The 17,396-nt window shown below is 37.2% G+C and overlaps 1 protein-coding gene across 2 annotated transcripts in view; it reads left to right on the top strand.

Annotated features, from left to right (window-relative positions):
* The window catches only part of calcr (calcitonin receptor), a 79,887-nt gene continuing 62,491 nt past the window's right edge, over nt 1-17,396 (top strand). For both annotated transcript variants that reach the window (XM_057827932.1, XM_057827931.1), the window contains exon 1: nt 1-234. The gene's annotated coding sequence lies outside the window, so the exon portion shown is untranslated. The remainder of the gene's footprint in view (nt 235-17,396) is intronic.

The raw sequence follows: 17,396 nt of genomic DNA, 5'->3' as shown, positions 1-17,396 counted from the left end.
ATTACGGGAGGAGCGGCCAGTCGGGAGGCTGTCACTGCTTCTCACATTGGCGACCCACCCGAGGCGATGCTGTTCAAAGGTGGACTCTCACCTGCGAGATTGCTTTATAACTGATGCTTTTTAACCTATTTGGAGGAAAAAGTTTGGTTATTTTGCCAATTTCTTGAAAGGAGTTGTGTTTTTTATCCTTCTTCTGGGCTTCTTAGTGTTTCTCCTGGTATCTATTGGAGTAAGGTAAGTCATTATTTACATTGTTGGAATTTGAGTGAAGTCATTTTGAAGCTCTGCCATGTTTTTTTTTCTCAAATCAGGAGAAATTCTGTGATATTTGTACAAGAATCATTTGATCTGGAGGTACTTTGTATGTTTTTCCACATTCTCAATTCATTTCTGCTTGGGATTTCTGAACAATAAAATGGGAGCACGCGCATCTATCTTTGAAGAGATAGACAGACAGACGTGGGTGAGGGATGACAAACTTATCTGCCAGGAGCAGAAAGCAGCGCTCTGTCTGCTGTCACTGCGGATCTCCTCATTGATGTTTCCCTCATTCGGAGCTATTACTCGCGTCCCCCCTGCGACAGCCTGAATCAGTCGCTGTCACTTGTTCGCTCCCATTGACGGGGGTGGCTGTCTAATTTGTCCGAACCGAGAAGGTTGGCGGTGTTTATGTTTAAGTGGCTTTTGACACAGGTAGACGGTCCAATCCATTCTGACCGGGAGGATGAAACAATCACTGCCAGCCTTCCAAGTCAAATTGGATTCGACGAATATCACCGTTAATAGCAGTTTTTGGTGCCCTTTTTTGGTCTTAATTTGAATGATTTACAAGCTTTGCTCTGAAGTTAAAAAAAGTTTACCATCATTTTCAGACGTTAAGACCCCCTCAATTTTTTAATCCTGCTGTTTATAGTCCAATGTGGCTTATTCGTTGATATAATCAGGTTAATAGGCAACACTTTATTTGGCAGCGGCATCATTACACTGCCATAAGACAGTCATAATTATGACATGACACTATCATAGGCATTAATGAATGCTTATGACAGATGTCATTAAAGTGTCATCCAGGCAAATTATGTCACTAACGCCATTTACGTCCAGCTCGGATCTTTAACATCCATTCAAAAGTGAGATAATTTACCAGATGACACAACTTGACATCTGTCATAAGCATTCATTAATGCTCATGGCAGTGTCATATCATTATAATGATGGTGTTATGACAATCTTATGGCACCACTGTCAAATAAAGTGTTACCAAATACCATAACTAGCAATTAATGAAACAATCGGAACAGTAACTGAAGGAAGAAATAATTAGAACATTAATTTTTTAACCCCCGAAATTTTGATTGTTATTTACATCTGTAGCGCTGCAATGCATGCTAGGAGGCATGTTGGACACAAATTTTGACAGCAGGTGGCAGCAGAAGTTGACTGTCTCCCCCAAGGCTTCTTGAGGCAATGAAGCTTTGCAGCCAATTGGTTCAAAGTATTTGATCATTGCAAACCCTCACAGTCAAATCAGATTGGACATCTATCACCGTCAATGGCAGTAAGTGAGTTGAGTACAGTTTTTGATACCGTTTTTTTTTTTTTCCGTCTTAATTTGACTATTCCAAGCTTTGGTCTGAAGTTAAAAAAGCTTACCGGTAATAGCATGAATCTACTGTGAGATTAATTGCGACTAATTTAGATTAATTGTTGAAATTCTGATGTTAGCACCAATTATTTGATCACTGCCAGCGCTCAGTCAAAATACATTGGACGTCTGTCACTGTCAATGGCAGTAAGTGAGTTGAGTACAGTTTTTGATACCTTTTTTTTGTCTTAATTTGACTGATTTGACTATTACAAGCTTTGGTCTTAATAAAAGTTAAAAACGACATTAATCTAATATAACATTAATTGTGATTGAGATTATTTGTTAAAAATTTACATTTCTTATCTCTGGTTCAATCTATTATAAATGTTGATCGCCAAATGAGTGTAAAAAGCACAATGTATTCGATCACTGCAAACCCTCACAGTTGAATTAGATTGGACGTCTATCACCGTCAATGGCAGCAAGTGTGTTAAGTCCAGTTTTTTATATTGTTTTGTTTTTCTTTGTCTTTATTTGACTCATTTAACAGTTAAAAGATTTGGTCTAAATTGAAAAATAAGTTCAACCACATAAATCTACTTTGAGATTGCAGTTTTACAGATTGCAGATTTACAGTTACAGTTGTGTAATAAATGTTGATTGCCGGATGGGTATATAAAATCACAAAGCATTGTAGTCACAATGGATTGGACGTCTAGTGCTGTCAATGGCAGCCACTGAGTTAATAGTTAATAAACATAAATGGAGGTTTCGGTCATCTGTTGGCCTACTTCAATATAATGTTCTGATTAATTTTTGCCCCTACATTTGAAAACATTTATTGTTTACTTAGTGTAAGTATATATTGCATTTATATTTATTTTAAACACAAGTATTTGCGCTTCTGGTACCGGGCAGATACATGTAAAGGACAAAAAAACAAAAACAAAAAAAAAGACTTGTTGAATTTACTAAAGATTGCAACATTTAAGGCATCAAGTGTCTTTATTTCTATTCTTGGATTTTATTTCAATAATCCACATTGCCCTTCACTGACAAATCTGTACCGTAAATACTCCTGAATGATCAATAGGTGGTGCTAGAACAGAGCTGACTGGTGTGCTTTTATGGATTTTGCTCTGTTCAAAGAGCATTTTACATAAAAACTTATAACAAAAACATTTTTCATCACTGTGAACAATAATGATCTTTTCTTAATTTATTCACAATTCCTTTGGGGATTAAATATGAACTTTAATATACCCTAACCTTATGAATTACATTGTATGAATGTTTAATATTGTACCTTATTATTATTATCATCAGCATTGACATTTGAATTGACCTGAATGCCAACACTCTAGTGTTGCACCTGCCAATAAACATGCCCAGAAAATGTCAGGACATTTTTTGAAGAAGTAAAAAAAAAAAAAAAAAACCTCATGTTTTTATACGCAACTATTTGCTGAAAGAAAAAAAACATGAAAGGTCACACGAGGAATTGTTTAACATTCAGCACTGTTTGTCTGTGTCACCCCGTGAATGTGAAACCGGCGCGGCGTGTAGTTGGAGTCGAGTACACTCAGAAATTAAATTTATAGCCGAACAGAAATGATTTAATGGTTGAAAGAAGAGATATTTTTAAAGGGCTTGAATCAAAGGAAGCAATGAATGTTGTGAACGCTTCTCCCCTAAGGGCAACTCTGTGCGTGAGCGAGGATCATTAGGTCATTAGGACCGAGTACACTATCCTAAACAGCCAGACTGGTTATTGATTTCCTCTGCCATATCGTTCTTTTTCATCCTTTTTTAACCCCATCATTTAAGTACGTTCCCGGCCACTTTCTATCACTTGCGGGGGCCAACTGTAATAGCACGTGTGTTTAAGATTGTGGTATTGATTGTGGGTATAAGGGAAAGTGCTGAACTGCCTTTTTCAGATGTTTTCTGTCCACTTTCTAACATGCTGTTTTAGCTATTTGGGGTGGAACTTTAGAGTTAGATTTGTGTAGCAGTTTTTACAACAGTTCCAAATGACAAGAGGAAAATAAGTGAAAAAAAATTATAAAGCCAAGGCCAGACTGTAGATGTAGTCGGTTTGAAAGTAACCGCTTTCAAAGCGGAATGATTTTTGCTTTGTTGAAATTCTGTCAGAAATTAGAAAATCTTCCTGAATATTGTGTATACAGTGGGGCAAATAAGTATTTAGTCAACCACTAATTGTGCAAGTTCTCACACTTGAAAATATTACAGAGGCCTGTAATTGTTAACATGGGTAAACCTCAACCATGAGAGACAATGTGGAAAAAAAAAAAACAGAAAATCACATTGTTTGATTTTTAAAGGATTTATTTGCAAATCATGGCGGAAAATAAGTATTTGGTCAATACCAAAAGTTCATCTCAATAGTTTGTTATGTACCCTTTGTTGACAATAAGGGAGGCCAAACGTTTTCTGTAACTCTTCACAAGCTTTTCACACACTGTTGCTGGTATTTTGGCCCATTCCTCCATGCAGATCTCCTCTAGAGCAATGATGTTTTGGGGCTGTCGTTGGGTAACACAGACTTTCAACTCCCTCCACAGATTTTCTATGGGGTTGAGATCTGGAGACTGGCTAGCCACTCCAGGACCTTGAAATGCTTCTTACGAAGCCACTCCTTTGTTGCCCTGGCTGTGTGTTTGGGTTCATTGTCATGCTGAAAGATCCAGCCACGTCTCATCTTCAATGCCCTTGCTGATGGAAGGAGATTTTCACTGAAAATCACCCGATACATTGCCCCATGCATTTTTTCCTTTACACAGATCAGTCGTCCTGGTCCCTTTGCAGAAAAACAGCCCCAAAGGATGATGTTTCCACCCCCATGCTTCACAGTGGGTATGGTGTTCTTCGGATGCAAGTCATTATTCTTTCTCATCCAAACACAAGAACCTGTGTTTCTACCGAAAAGTTCCTCTTTTGGTTTCATCTGACCATAACACATTCTCCCAGGTCTCTTCTGGATCATCCGAATGCTCTCTAGCGAACCGCAGACGGGCCTGGACGTGTACTTTCTTCAGCAGGGGGACACGTCTGGCAGTGCAGGATTTGAGTCCCTGGCGGTGCATTGTGTTACTGATAGTAGCCTTTGTTACTGTGGTCCCAGCTCTTTGTAGGCCATTCACTAGGTCCCCCCGTGTTGTTCTTGGATTTTTGCTCACCGTTTTTGTTATCATTTTGATGCCGCGGGGTGAGATCTTGCATGGAGCCCCAGATCGAGGGAGATTATCAGTGGTCTTGTATGTCTTCCATTTTAATTGCTCCCACAGTTGATTTTTTTTACACCAAGCGTTTTACCTATTGCAGATTGTCTTCCCAGCCTGGTGCAGGTCTACAATTTTGTCTCTGGTGTCATTCGACAGCTGTTTGGTCTTGGCCATAGTTGAGTTTGGAGTGTGACTGACAGAGGTTGTGGACAGGTGTCTTTTATACTGATAATGAGTTAAAACAGGTGTTATTAATACAGGTAATTAATGGAGTCTCGTTAGACCTCGTTAAAAGATGTAAGACCTCTTTGACAGCCAGATATGTTGCTTGTTTGCAGGTGACCAAATAATTATTTTCCACTCTAATTTGGAAATAAATTCTTTAAAAATCAAACAATGTGATTTTCTTTTTGTTTTTTTCCACATTCTGTCTCTCATGGTTGAGGTTTACCCATGTTGACAATTACAGGCCTCTCTAACCTTTTCAAGTAGGAGAACTTGCACAATTGGTGGTTGACTAAATACTCATTTGCCCCACTGTAAATGCATATATTAAGTAATTAGAGTTGTCTGATAATGACGTTTTAACAGACATCCCGATATTATCTAATGCCAAAAATCTGACACTGATATCAAACCGACATACTCGGAGATTGAGGGGAGCAGTGTTGTGTTCGTTAACGATGACGATAACATTTCGTCAACGAACAATTTTTTAATGACAATGACGTGACGACATCGAGCTAAAAACCTGTCATGGGAGACTAAAACATAACGAGACGGATGCCAGTTTTCGTCTGACAAGAGGAAAACTAGATAAAAATACGCCATACCTTCCGTCAAAAGCCGGGGTCAACGTGACTAGAATGTATTGACAAATGTCCCTGACATAAAGGTTGGCACTGAGCCTGCTTTTTTTTTTTTTTTTGGGGGGGTGGGGGGGGGGGGGGTCCAAACGTCCTAAAACCAACAAAATGCAAAAACTGCTTTTGGCACAGTTATACATATAACACACAGTGTAACACAACAGGTTTTACACATGCATTAGCTATTGAATTGCACTGAAACAAGGCATAAATGAGAAACAGATTTTCATTCAAAATTGTATTTTTTCCACTGACTGGCAAAATCCCATCTAAAACCAATCTCATTTTGAATACAAATGACAAAGTGGTGTGAAAAAGTAACTGAACCTTTTGGAATTTCTCACATTTCTGCATAAAATCATCAAATATGAGCTGATCTTTGTCAAAATCACACAGATGAAAAAACTGTCTGCTTTAACTAAAACCACCCAATCATTTATAGGTTTTCATATTTTAATGAGGATAGTATGCAAACAATGAAAGAAGGGGGAAAAATAAGTAAGTGAACCATCACATTTAATATTTTGTGCACCCCCTTTGGCAGCAATAACTTTAACCAGACACTTCCTGGAGCTGCAGATCAGTCTGGCACATCGATCAGGACCTCTTATTCTTCTCTACAAAACTGCTCAGTCAGATTCCTGGGACTTCTGGCCTGAATCGCTGTCTTTATGTCATGCCACATCATCTCAATGTGGTTCTTTCTCAAAATCACACAGATGTAAAAACTGTGCATTTCAACCTATCAGAGCCAACTATCCATGCTGATCACATGTCTGTCAGCCAATTGAATGGACAACTGATTCAAGGGTGGTTTTCTTGCTTGCATGCGCACCTCATAACTCGTCAGACTCAGATACACTGGATGCTGGGCAGAGCTCCGTGGAATGAATAAGTAACGGTGGAAATGGATTACACTACGCAAGCACTTTATTAGGCTTGTTGTGAACAGTGTTGTTAATCTTACTTAAGTAATTAATTACAGTTAAAAATTACTTCTCCCGAAAAGTAATTGCGTAACTTAGTTACTTTAATGTTAGAGTAATTAGTTACTTGGCAAAGTAACTGGTGATAATTTTCATGCTTTTTTCTAAAAAAAACCCCAAAACAAAACAAAACAAAACAAAAAACAGGTCACACAATGTGAAGTTTAAAGGGTTTTTGGGACAATTGGCCCTAGCCCAATTCTTTACCCGAAACTCAACTAGACACAGGGATATTGCGGATATTGCAATAACTAGATAGTAACCTTTGCTATGTGTGGAGATCATTTAATGTTGTGAATCAACCGTCAAAAGTTGTTAAAATTGCTCCCGTTATTGCATTAGTTCCCTTCTGTCTATTTTCGACATGTGTAAGTTTTAAAACTGTTTCATCATTTAAAGATAGATTTAGGTGAAGATTTTGCCGATTTAGGAGCATTTTAGATAAAAAAGATTTAGATAAAAGGTTCTGTACAACAGAGCCTTCAAGAGAAGTCTACTGCTTTAAGATGGCGGCTGTTTACTAACAGATCTAGTTCTTTATTATACATGTTGCTAATGTCACCGTGTCTGTCATTTGAATCTAGTTCTGTATATATGTGATATCTACCGAAGCATCATGTGGGCGTAGTTTGTAGGCTATCAACTACAGTCAGGTATTATTGGAGCTACCTAGCATAGTAGCATCGCGTTTGCAACGGCGGCACACTTCCTTGCTTCCTCCCCACTCCTCCTCTTTTGACGCGAGAAAAGTCTGAAAAAGACTTTTCTCGCGTCAGTCAATCAACATCGTACCGCATAGTAACGCACGCCTTTCCTGCCTCAGTAACGGTAACAGCGTTGCCAAGATGAGAAAATTAATTAGATTACTCACTACTGAAGAAAATAACGCCGTTAGTAACGCCGTTATATTCTAACGCCGTTATTAACAACACTGTTTGTGAACAGTTGTGTATGGAAATCTGACGTTAATAGATCGTTTTCTTCTTGTATATGCATATGTGGCAGCCTAGGAGGGTATATTTTAACATGGGATTTTGACAGTTGGCGTTATATTTCGGGATAAAAGCACCGTTCCGCCCTGTTCCGCCCCTGAATCTTTTAACGGAACGGTGCCGGTTTTCACCCCCGGTCATAAGTTCAAAATGTGTGACATTTTCTTATCGTATGTGTAGTTAGCACTCATCCTAACCATTTGGACATCCAAACCATTTGGACGTCCATCACCGTCAATGGGACTTACAAAACATGATAATCTTAATTGAAATATTTTATTGTGGTCATAGTTTTCACCCTAAGCTGAGCACTCCGTATTACACGTAGTGATAAATACAGTCTTTCTTGTGATCAGGGCAGCTTTCGGCTGTCTGTTTGCAGCATGCATCCGTCGGAGCCAGAAGCCATCCCGCCCCTTTGACCCAGTCGAGCGTACGCAGCGGTCTGAAGGGAACTCTAGTTAATGACTTTCGGCTCCAATCCAGCAACAAAATACTTTGTTCGCTGCTTTCCCAGAGCTCTGCTGTGTCGCCGTTCCAGTTGAATATCAATAGACAAACGTCGGGAGTGTCCAAATGGGAGCTGAAATCTAAAGGGGTTATCAGATTTTTGTTATTATGTACTAAAATGCTATTTCAATGATTTTTATTCATTTTACTGGAACCAAATCTGCCGGTAAATCTGTTAAGATTACCTTTCTAATATGGCCCATCTGAACAATTACCGCTACTTGACAGGGATAGACATCGAATCTATTTGATGTGAGAGAGGCTGACAGTAATTATTCATTTGGTCATTGCCATTTATTTTTAATACAGAAGTAGAAATGTACATTTTCAAAATTAATCTCAATTAATTGCAAATAATCTGGAAATAGATTCATGTCGTTAAACATCAACTGAAACTTAAGACCAAAACTTGCAACAAATCAACACATACAAAAAGATCGTTGTAAAAGCACATTATCTGCAATTAATCAAAATTAATCGCGCAATAGATTAATGTGATTAACCTTTATTTTTTATTTTTTTTAACTGCAGACCAAAGCTTCTAACAGATTGTTTTGTAGTCAAATCAACAGATAGTAATTAGACTAAAGAGAATGATTTTCAGAAATGTACATTTTCTAGAATCAATCTCAGTTAATCGCAGTTAATCTAGCAATAGATTCATCTGGCTAAACAATTATTTTAAACTTCAGAACAAAGCTTGTAACAACTTTAAACCAAATCAAAATATATGAATTGGACCAAAAAGATTGCTGTGAATGCACATTTTCTGCGATTAATCTAAATTGATCTAGCTATATATTAATGTAACTATATATATATATATTTTTTTTTACTTCAATCCAAAGCTTCTAACAGTTTTGTAGTCAAATCCACACATAGTAATTAGACTAAATGGATTAATTTTCTGAAATGTAAGTTTTCTAGAATTAATCTCAGTTAATCCAGCAATAGATTCATCTGGCTAAACAATTATTTTAAACTTCAGACCAAAGCTTGTAACAACTTTAAACCAAATCAACATATGTAAAATCGGACCAAAAAGATTGTTGCGAATGCACATTTTCTGTGATTAATCTAAATTGATCTAGCTATAGATTAATGTGACAATTTATTTGTTTCTTTTTTTTTGTTTGTTTCTTTTTTCTTTTTTAAACTTCAAACCAAAGCTTCTAACAGATTGTTTTGTAGTCAAATCAACACATAGTAATTAGATTGAAGAGATTAATTTTCAGAAATGTACATTTTCTAGAATTAATCTCAGTTAATCGCAGTTAATCTAGCAATAGATTCATCTGGTGAAACAATTATTTTAAACTTCAGACCAAAATTTGTAACAACTTTATTTAAGACAAGTCAGCACATAGAAATTGGACCAAAAAGATTGTTGAGAATGCACATTTTCTGCAATTAATCTAGTTATAGTCTAATGTGATTTAATTTTTGTTTTGTTTGTTTTAAATTTCAAACCAAAGCTTCTAACAGATTTTTTTGATTCAAATCAACACATGGTAAATTGGCATAAAAGATTAATTTTCAGAAATGTTAATTATTCTCGATTTAATCTCAATTAGTCGCAAATAATCTAGTAATAGAGTTATGTGTTTAAACAATAATTTAAAACTTCAAACCAAAGCTTTTAACAGATTTATGAGTCAAGTCAACACATGGTAAATTGGCAAAACAGATTAATTTTAAGAAATGTAAATTATTCTAAAATTAATCTCAATCGCAAATAATCTAGTAAAAGATTCACGTGTTTAAACAATCATTTTCAACTACAAACCAAAACTTGTAACAACTTTATTTTGGCCAAATCAACACATACAAAAAGACTTTTGTAAATGCACATTATCTGCAACTAATCTAAATTAATCGAGAAAACGTGATAAATCCTGTTGAGCGATCATTCGCTGTCAACCACTGTCAACATTTGACGTCTATCCCCGTCAATAGCAGCCAATGAGTTCATCTTTTTAATCCAATTTCTCGCTGTTAATTTAAGTCAGCTAAATCTGTTACAAGCTTTCATTTGAAGTTAAAAAAGATTCATTACATTAATCTATTGCATAATTAATCACTATTAATCGCAAAAAATGCCAATGCGCTCACTCCTGCCATTATTTCATTTCAAACATTCTTGCAAAGATAATTAAAAAGTGCAGCGTATTGAAGAGCGAGTGAGCGCTCCTGTCGAGTTAATTTTAGATTGCCAGTGACGTTTGGCCCAACGTTAAGATGAGGATTTAATTAATTTCTTTTGCAATAGTACACACAATATCTACTTAAGCCCAGAAAAAAGGAACTCCATTTAATTCCTCATCAACCAATCATGAGACGAGAAGTCAGCATCACGTGACGTGCTTGTCGGCCGCTAGGCAACAGTTTGTCAAGGTTATCTGTCCGCGTTTAGAGTCCATATTTAGATGTATTATAGCGTACACTTCCAGTAAATCTGCACTGAAAGTTAATTGTGTGTCCCCAAATGTCAAACCCTCTCTTTGATAAAAGACCGTGTCACAGGAACGTTAGTGCGGGTAGTGGAAATGAATGTTGGGAAGTTAAGAACTGGCAAAAGGTAGATTTGTCATAGTCATCACTTGGAACTGCAATCATTAATCCGTGCATGGTTAAAACTAATCCATTGTGCTTTTATCGTAAATGCAAAGACACCAGATGAGAATGGTGACATTTAGAACAAGTCAAGTTTGATTTAAGCTGACAAATGCAGTGATGAAATGGACTGAATACACAATGTGAACTACACCAGAATTTACAGTCCTATTTGTTTGTCAGACATAATATAATAGCGATTAGGGCTGTCAAGATAAGTCCGATGAATCAATAGAATGATCGAGCGAATGATCAATTCAAAAAATATTTGATAGTGTCAGCCCCAATGGTATTCCAGACTAATACTTTTCAAAATGACTTCTGTGCCTGCGAAATCCATCATCTCATTACTTATGCGCTTCTTGATCCATGTCAGCTTTGAAAAAAATATTCAATCAGTAAAATGTGATTAAAGAAATGAGGGGGATAAAAACATCTTGGGAAATATCTGCATTTTTTTTCTTTCAGGCAAAAATGCAACAGGAAAAAAAAAATCTAGTTGGACTGTTGGAGCTGACGGTTATTATTCCTTGCCACTGACGTCGATAGATGTTTATTACAGAAGGAATGAGGAAGAAGAAATGCACATTTTCCGCAATTAATCGCGATTAATCTCACTTAAGGTGCTTTCAAAGATTAGACGAGGACCAGGTTCCGGTTGGAGAGCTACCTCGCAACAAGACTTGCAAATGACTTGTTGAAAAGGTTCAGCATTCACACTGCGCCAACCGAACTTTCTGAGTAGCATCACGTCACAGCGTACTGCTGTGACGCTAATGTAGCATAGTCGCCACTCGGCCAGTGGCGGGTTCGCTCCCTCCCGACTCGATGCCGGGCGAACTGGAGTACCGTATTGGCCCGAATATAAGACAGCTGTGATTATAAGACAACCCCCTCTTTTTCAAGAATCAGGTTTGAAAAAAAGACTTTTTGAACACCAAATTAATTTTTATACAGAAAATAATTACAGTACATCCGAAACAAATGATTATAACAATATATTTGAGAGAAAAAGCATGTTATTTTGCCTCATTCAAATCTTAATATCTGAACACTTAAATATGTAAACTAAATATGTAAAAAGTGCAATCACATTCATATTGAATGGCTTCTGGTTTTTGAAATGTAAATAAACCAATCTATTGTGATTAGGGCTGTCAACCGATTAAAATTTTTAATCGAGTTAATCACAGCTTAAAAATTAATTAATCATAATTTATCGCAGTTCAAACCATCTATAAAATATGCCATATTTTTCTGTAAATTATTGTTGGAATGGAAAGATAAGACACAAGACGGATATATACATTCAACATACTGTACATAAGGACTGTATTTGTTTATTATAACAATAAATCAACAAGATGGCATTAACATGATTAACATTCTGTTAAAGCGATCCATGGAAAGAAAGACTTGTGGTTCTTAAAAGATCAATTTTAGTACAAGTTATAGAAATTTTATATTTAACCCCTCTTAATGTTTTCGTTTTAATAAAATTTGTAAAATTTTCAAACATAAAATAAACTAGTAGTTTGCCATTGTTGATGTCAATAATTGCACAATGCTCATCGTGCTGAAACCCATAAAATCAGTTGCAACCAAGCGCCAGAAGAGGGCGACAAAACACCAAAAAACACAAGTAACAAATGGACATGACACTGTGCTGTCATTTTAATCTGTTTGAGCGGGGCATGTGCGTTAAATGTGTCAAATATTTTAACGTGATTACTTAAAAAATTAATTACTGCCCGTTAACACGACAATTTTGACAGCCCTAACTGTGATAAAACAACAAAATTGCAATAATTGCATTAACCATCAAAGTGAAGTCTCACTGTAACTGTAGTCTTGAAACAAATCTGAACAAGGAAAAACCTTGCAATAAAAAATTGCAAACTGGTTAAAGAAGGCTTGAGATCTGTCATGACAGAACATCGCTTCAATGATATCTGGCGCCATCTAGCATTGTAAATGGGGTGAGTAGCTGAGATCTGTCATGACAGAACATTGCTTCAATGATATCTGGCGCCATCTAGCGTCGTGAATGGGTATAGACCGCGAACATAAGACGACCCCCTCTTTTTGAGTCTTATTTCAATGCAAAAAAAACGTCTTATATTCGGGCCAATACGGTATATAAAAAAATGCATAGGGGAAAATTTGTATGTGGTTTAAATCTGATCCAGGCCATATTTTTCCAGAATGTGTTCCAGATTAATGCGATTACATTTTTTTAATTGCAAATTTCAGACCAATCTTAAAAATTCATTCATTAACACTTCCGAACCACTTATCCTCACGAGGGTCGTGGGGGTGCTTGAGCCTATACCAGCTAACAATAGGCCGGAAGCAAACCCTAACCCTAACCGGTTCACCCAGAACTAGTTGCTAGCTAGTCGTAGGGAACACAGGCAACCATCCACACACTCGCTCACACTTTTGGACAATTTGGACTGCCAATTTAGATTTACCAAGTCAAATCAAAATAAAGAAATATAGACATTAATTACGGAAGGAACCGTCAAGATCAAGAACAACAACACATTTTCTGCCATTAAGATCAATTAATCACGATTAATCTACAAATACTGTTTATTAATCTCACATTAAAAAAACAAACAAAAATATTTAGACCACAGTAAGGGTGTCAACAATAATCGATGCGGCGATGCATCCCGATGCGGGGCAGGGACGATTCGATTCGATGCGGGCAACACGCTGAATCGATTCAGCGCATTTTAAAATATATAAGTACGTTCAAAAATCTTTGGTTTCCCCATTTGTATTGTTATTCTCATTTTTACCTGTAGAGAGAGCTACTTTACATTCAAAGCAAGCCCGTAGAGGTTAAATCGGGCCTAAAAAATTCCAGCCCAACCCGACACGTCCCGCTGGTATTGAAGCCCGACCGGCCAGATCAATTAACTATAGATTTGCATGCCCGAGCCGAGTGATGTGGGGAAAAAAAACGCAGCAGCAATTTATTTTCATTTCTTCAAGTTTTCTTACTGTTTAAATAGTCTACATATTTTTATAAGAGTTATAAAAGCCTTTACACAACGAAATAACGCTGGGAAAGTTTAATATAAAAAAAAACACGGTTTTGCAGACACACAGAGGAGAAGATTCGAAAGGATCACATTTGCCTTTGTGTGCATAAATAAAAGTGTCTTTCCTAACAAATTCTCAGTTGGCAGACAAAAAACGCAACTTTACTCAATATTTAAATAGTCTACATATTTTTAAGAGCTTTATAAAAGCATTTACTCAACCAAATAACGCTGGGAAAGTTTAATATTTAGAAAAAAACACGGTTTTACAGACACACAGAGAAGATTCGAAAGGATCACATTTACCTTTATGTGCATACATAAAAGGGTCTTTCGTAACGAATTCTCAGTTGGCAGAAAAAAAACGCAAGTTTACTCAATATTTAAATAGTCTACATATTTTTATGGGATTTATAGAAGAATTTACACAACGAAATAACGCTGGGAAAGTTTAATTAAAAAAAAACAAACAAAAAACACGGTTTTACAGACACACAGAGGAGAAGATTCAAAAGGATCACATTTGCCTTTGTGTGCATAAATAAAAGTGTCTTTCGTAACGCATTCTCAGTTGGCAGGAAAAAAACGCAAGTTTACTCAATATTTAAATAGTCTACATATTTTTATGAGAATTATAAAAGCATTCACACAACGAAATAACAGGAGGAGAAAAAGAAAAAGAGGGCTGCGCCACAGCCCTCTGCGCATTTTTTTTTTTTTTTTTGTAAATAATTTATTAGTCCGGCGCGGCGGCCCGACCCGACCCACCGAAACGTGAATGCTTAACATTTCGGGTCGGGTCGGGTTCGGGCACAAGATCTAACCTCTATGCAGGGGGGACGAGGAACCCAAATCCGCTTCCTTACCGGAGTAACGTCACAGACAAGCGCAGTTGTAATCGAGAGAGCAGAGAGATATGACATAACATAACAATGGCTGAAACGGAGAAAGAGGGAGCGAGAAATATTATAGATATAAGATAGGCTAGGCCTACATTTTACTTTTGTACTACACTGCAATTTAGTTGATGTTTTGTTTGCAACTGAACTGATCCCTGGATTGATATTGCGATAAAAATGCTGCTGCACTACAATATTTTCTTTGTCGTTTTCTTTAATATTTACTTGAATATTTTTATTGATGGGTCGTTGTGACTAAAATACAGTGACTGTTATTACTGATTTTGCACAGGAGTTCAGATGTTGCACTGTGTGAAAGGCTGCTACTACGTGTAAAAAAAAGAGAAAGCCCTGGTCTCATTCAAAGCACTAATTAAATGCTGTGATCTGATTTTTTTTTTTTTTAAAAGATATATATGAAAGTATACTATTTTCATTTTGACTTCAACCAGGAGTGACACAAGAGCCAATAAAAAGTTGTTTAATGCTTTAGAATTTTAATGCATCCCAGGCTTTAATGCATCGCGATGCATTGCCGAATTGAACCGAATCGAATCGTGACCCTCTGAATCGAATCAAATCGAATCGAATCGAATCGTGGCCTTCCGAATCGTAATCGAATCGAATCGTGAGGGCGGAGTCGATGCACACCTCTAGACCACAGCTAGCAAGAGATTTACTAGAGTCAAATCAACACACAGCAATGATAACAAAAAGATTAATTTATTGGCTGCCATTGATGGCGATAGACCGACTCCCCATTCAAATGGATTGGATGTCTATCGAAGTCAATGACCATGAAACATGAGCATTCAACTGCCAGTTAAAATGAATTTGAGGTCTGATGGCTTCCCCTCAGTGCAGTTAAGCCTTTTTTTTTTCGTCGCTGCCTTTCAATTGCCTTAAATTGAAGATTGAGTTGAAGGATTTGCTTCATGTCTGCCTTCAGGCCCTCTGATCTCCCCCCTGAGGGATTCATTTTCTGTCTGAATGTAGTCCTTGAGCCGCAGGAGCGCCTCTTTCATCTCACTTTTATACAACACCTCTTTTCTCTGTAATACACCTGTTGAACACTTCTCTTCAATGAAGCTCACAGTGTCGGATTTCATTCCATTTCAGTTTTTGTATTCCCTAAAATCTTTATTTATCGAGCAACGGGCAGCAATAATCTCAGTAGGTTGTTATTTTACTTGACGGTCTTCACGCTCCTGAAAAGACGGCGTTTTTATTGCTCATTTTTAAATGTCCGAAGTGGGGAACATTCTTGTTTTTATGTCGACATGTCGCTTCAAAAGTGATGGGATGTGAAATTATGTGTGGCATATTGTCTTTAGTAGAGTTGTCCGATACTATTGGGTAGCCGATAATATCAGCCAGTAATGATATCGGATTATATGGACTAGGGTTGTGACAAAATATTGAAATGGTGATATCTCGTGATACTTTGTATCCCAAAAGGTTATCGATATGCTCCTGCCAAAAATCGAGATAAAAAGGTGTCACTGTTTAAAAAAAAAAAAAAAAAAAAAAAGGGAACCAACAAGTTGCTACCAAAATATTCCACCATAATAGTGTCGCAGTTAACTATAAGGCTGCATTGATGGTGCTCGACGCCCAATCATTTAGACTGGGAAGGTTTGTCCATTCGACAAATCCAGTTCAGGGAAGGTCAAGTGGATGTTGGTGGGAGTTCAAGAACGGTAGTCAGGAACATGATTCTCTTTGACATAAAGTACTTCCTTTTCCTGCAACATCTGGAAATACGCGAACAATGTCAAAGTTAGGGAGCGGCACTCTTGTTTAAAGTTGTTTACAGTGATCAGGGTGAGGAAATTTCAGAGGAAGGTTCGTTGGAAAAAACAGATGTGGTTTTGTATTGTCCCGTTTTGCTTGACTGGTTCATTGCCATTGACAACATAAGATGGCGAAACTTTTTGAAGTCGGAGGGGCCCCAGTATTGACCAACAGTGCCCCAGGATAAATTTCACCGGTAAAAATAAATTTTGAGTTTCAAGTCCACATAGCATAACCTTAATATGATGATAATTTATGCATTTAACTTTGGCTGTAATAGGCATCATACAGTAGGGCAAATAAGTATTTAGTCAACCACCAATTGTGCAAGTTCTCCTACTTGAAAAGATTAGAGAGGCCTGTTATTGTAAACATGGGTAAACCTGAACCATGAGAGACAGAATGTGGGGAAAAAAAACAGAAAATCACATAGTTTGATTTTTAAAGAATTTATTTCCAAATTAGAGTGGAAAATAAGTATTTGGTCACCTACAAACAAGCAAGATTTCTGGCTGTCAAAGAGGGCTAACTTCTTCTAACGAGGTCTAACAAGGCTCAACTCCTGTATTAATAGCACCTGTTTTAACTCATTATCGGTATAAAAGACACCTATCCACCACCTCAGTCAGTCACACTCTATACTCCACTATGGCCAACACCAAAGAGCTGTCGAAGGACACTAGAGATAAAATTGTTGACCTGCACCAGGCTGGGAAGACTGAATCTGCAATAGGTAAAACACTTGGTGTAAAGAAATCAACTGTGGGACCAATTATTAGAAAATGGAAGAATACAAGACCACTGATAACCTCCCTCGATCTGGGGCTCCATGCAAGATCTCACCCCGTGG

Source organism: Corythoichthys intestinalis, chromosome 22, assembly GCF_030265065.1.
Source record: "Corythoichthys intestinalis isolate RoL2023-P3 chromosome 22, ASM3026506v1, whole genome shotgun sequence".
Lineage (NCBI taxonomy): Eukaryota > Metazoa > Chordata > Actinopteri > Syngnathiformes > Syngnathidae > Corythoichthys > Corythoichthys intestinalis.
The sequence above is the reverse complement of the archived record's forward strand: the minus strand, read 5'-3'. Positions and strand labels throughout refer to the sequence as shown.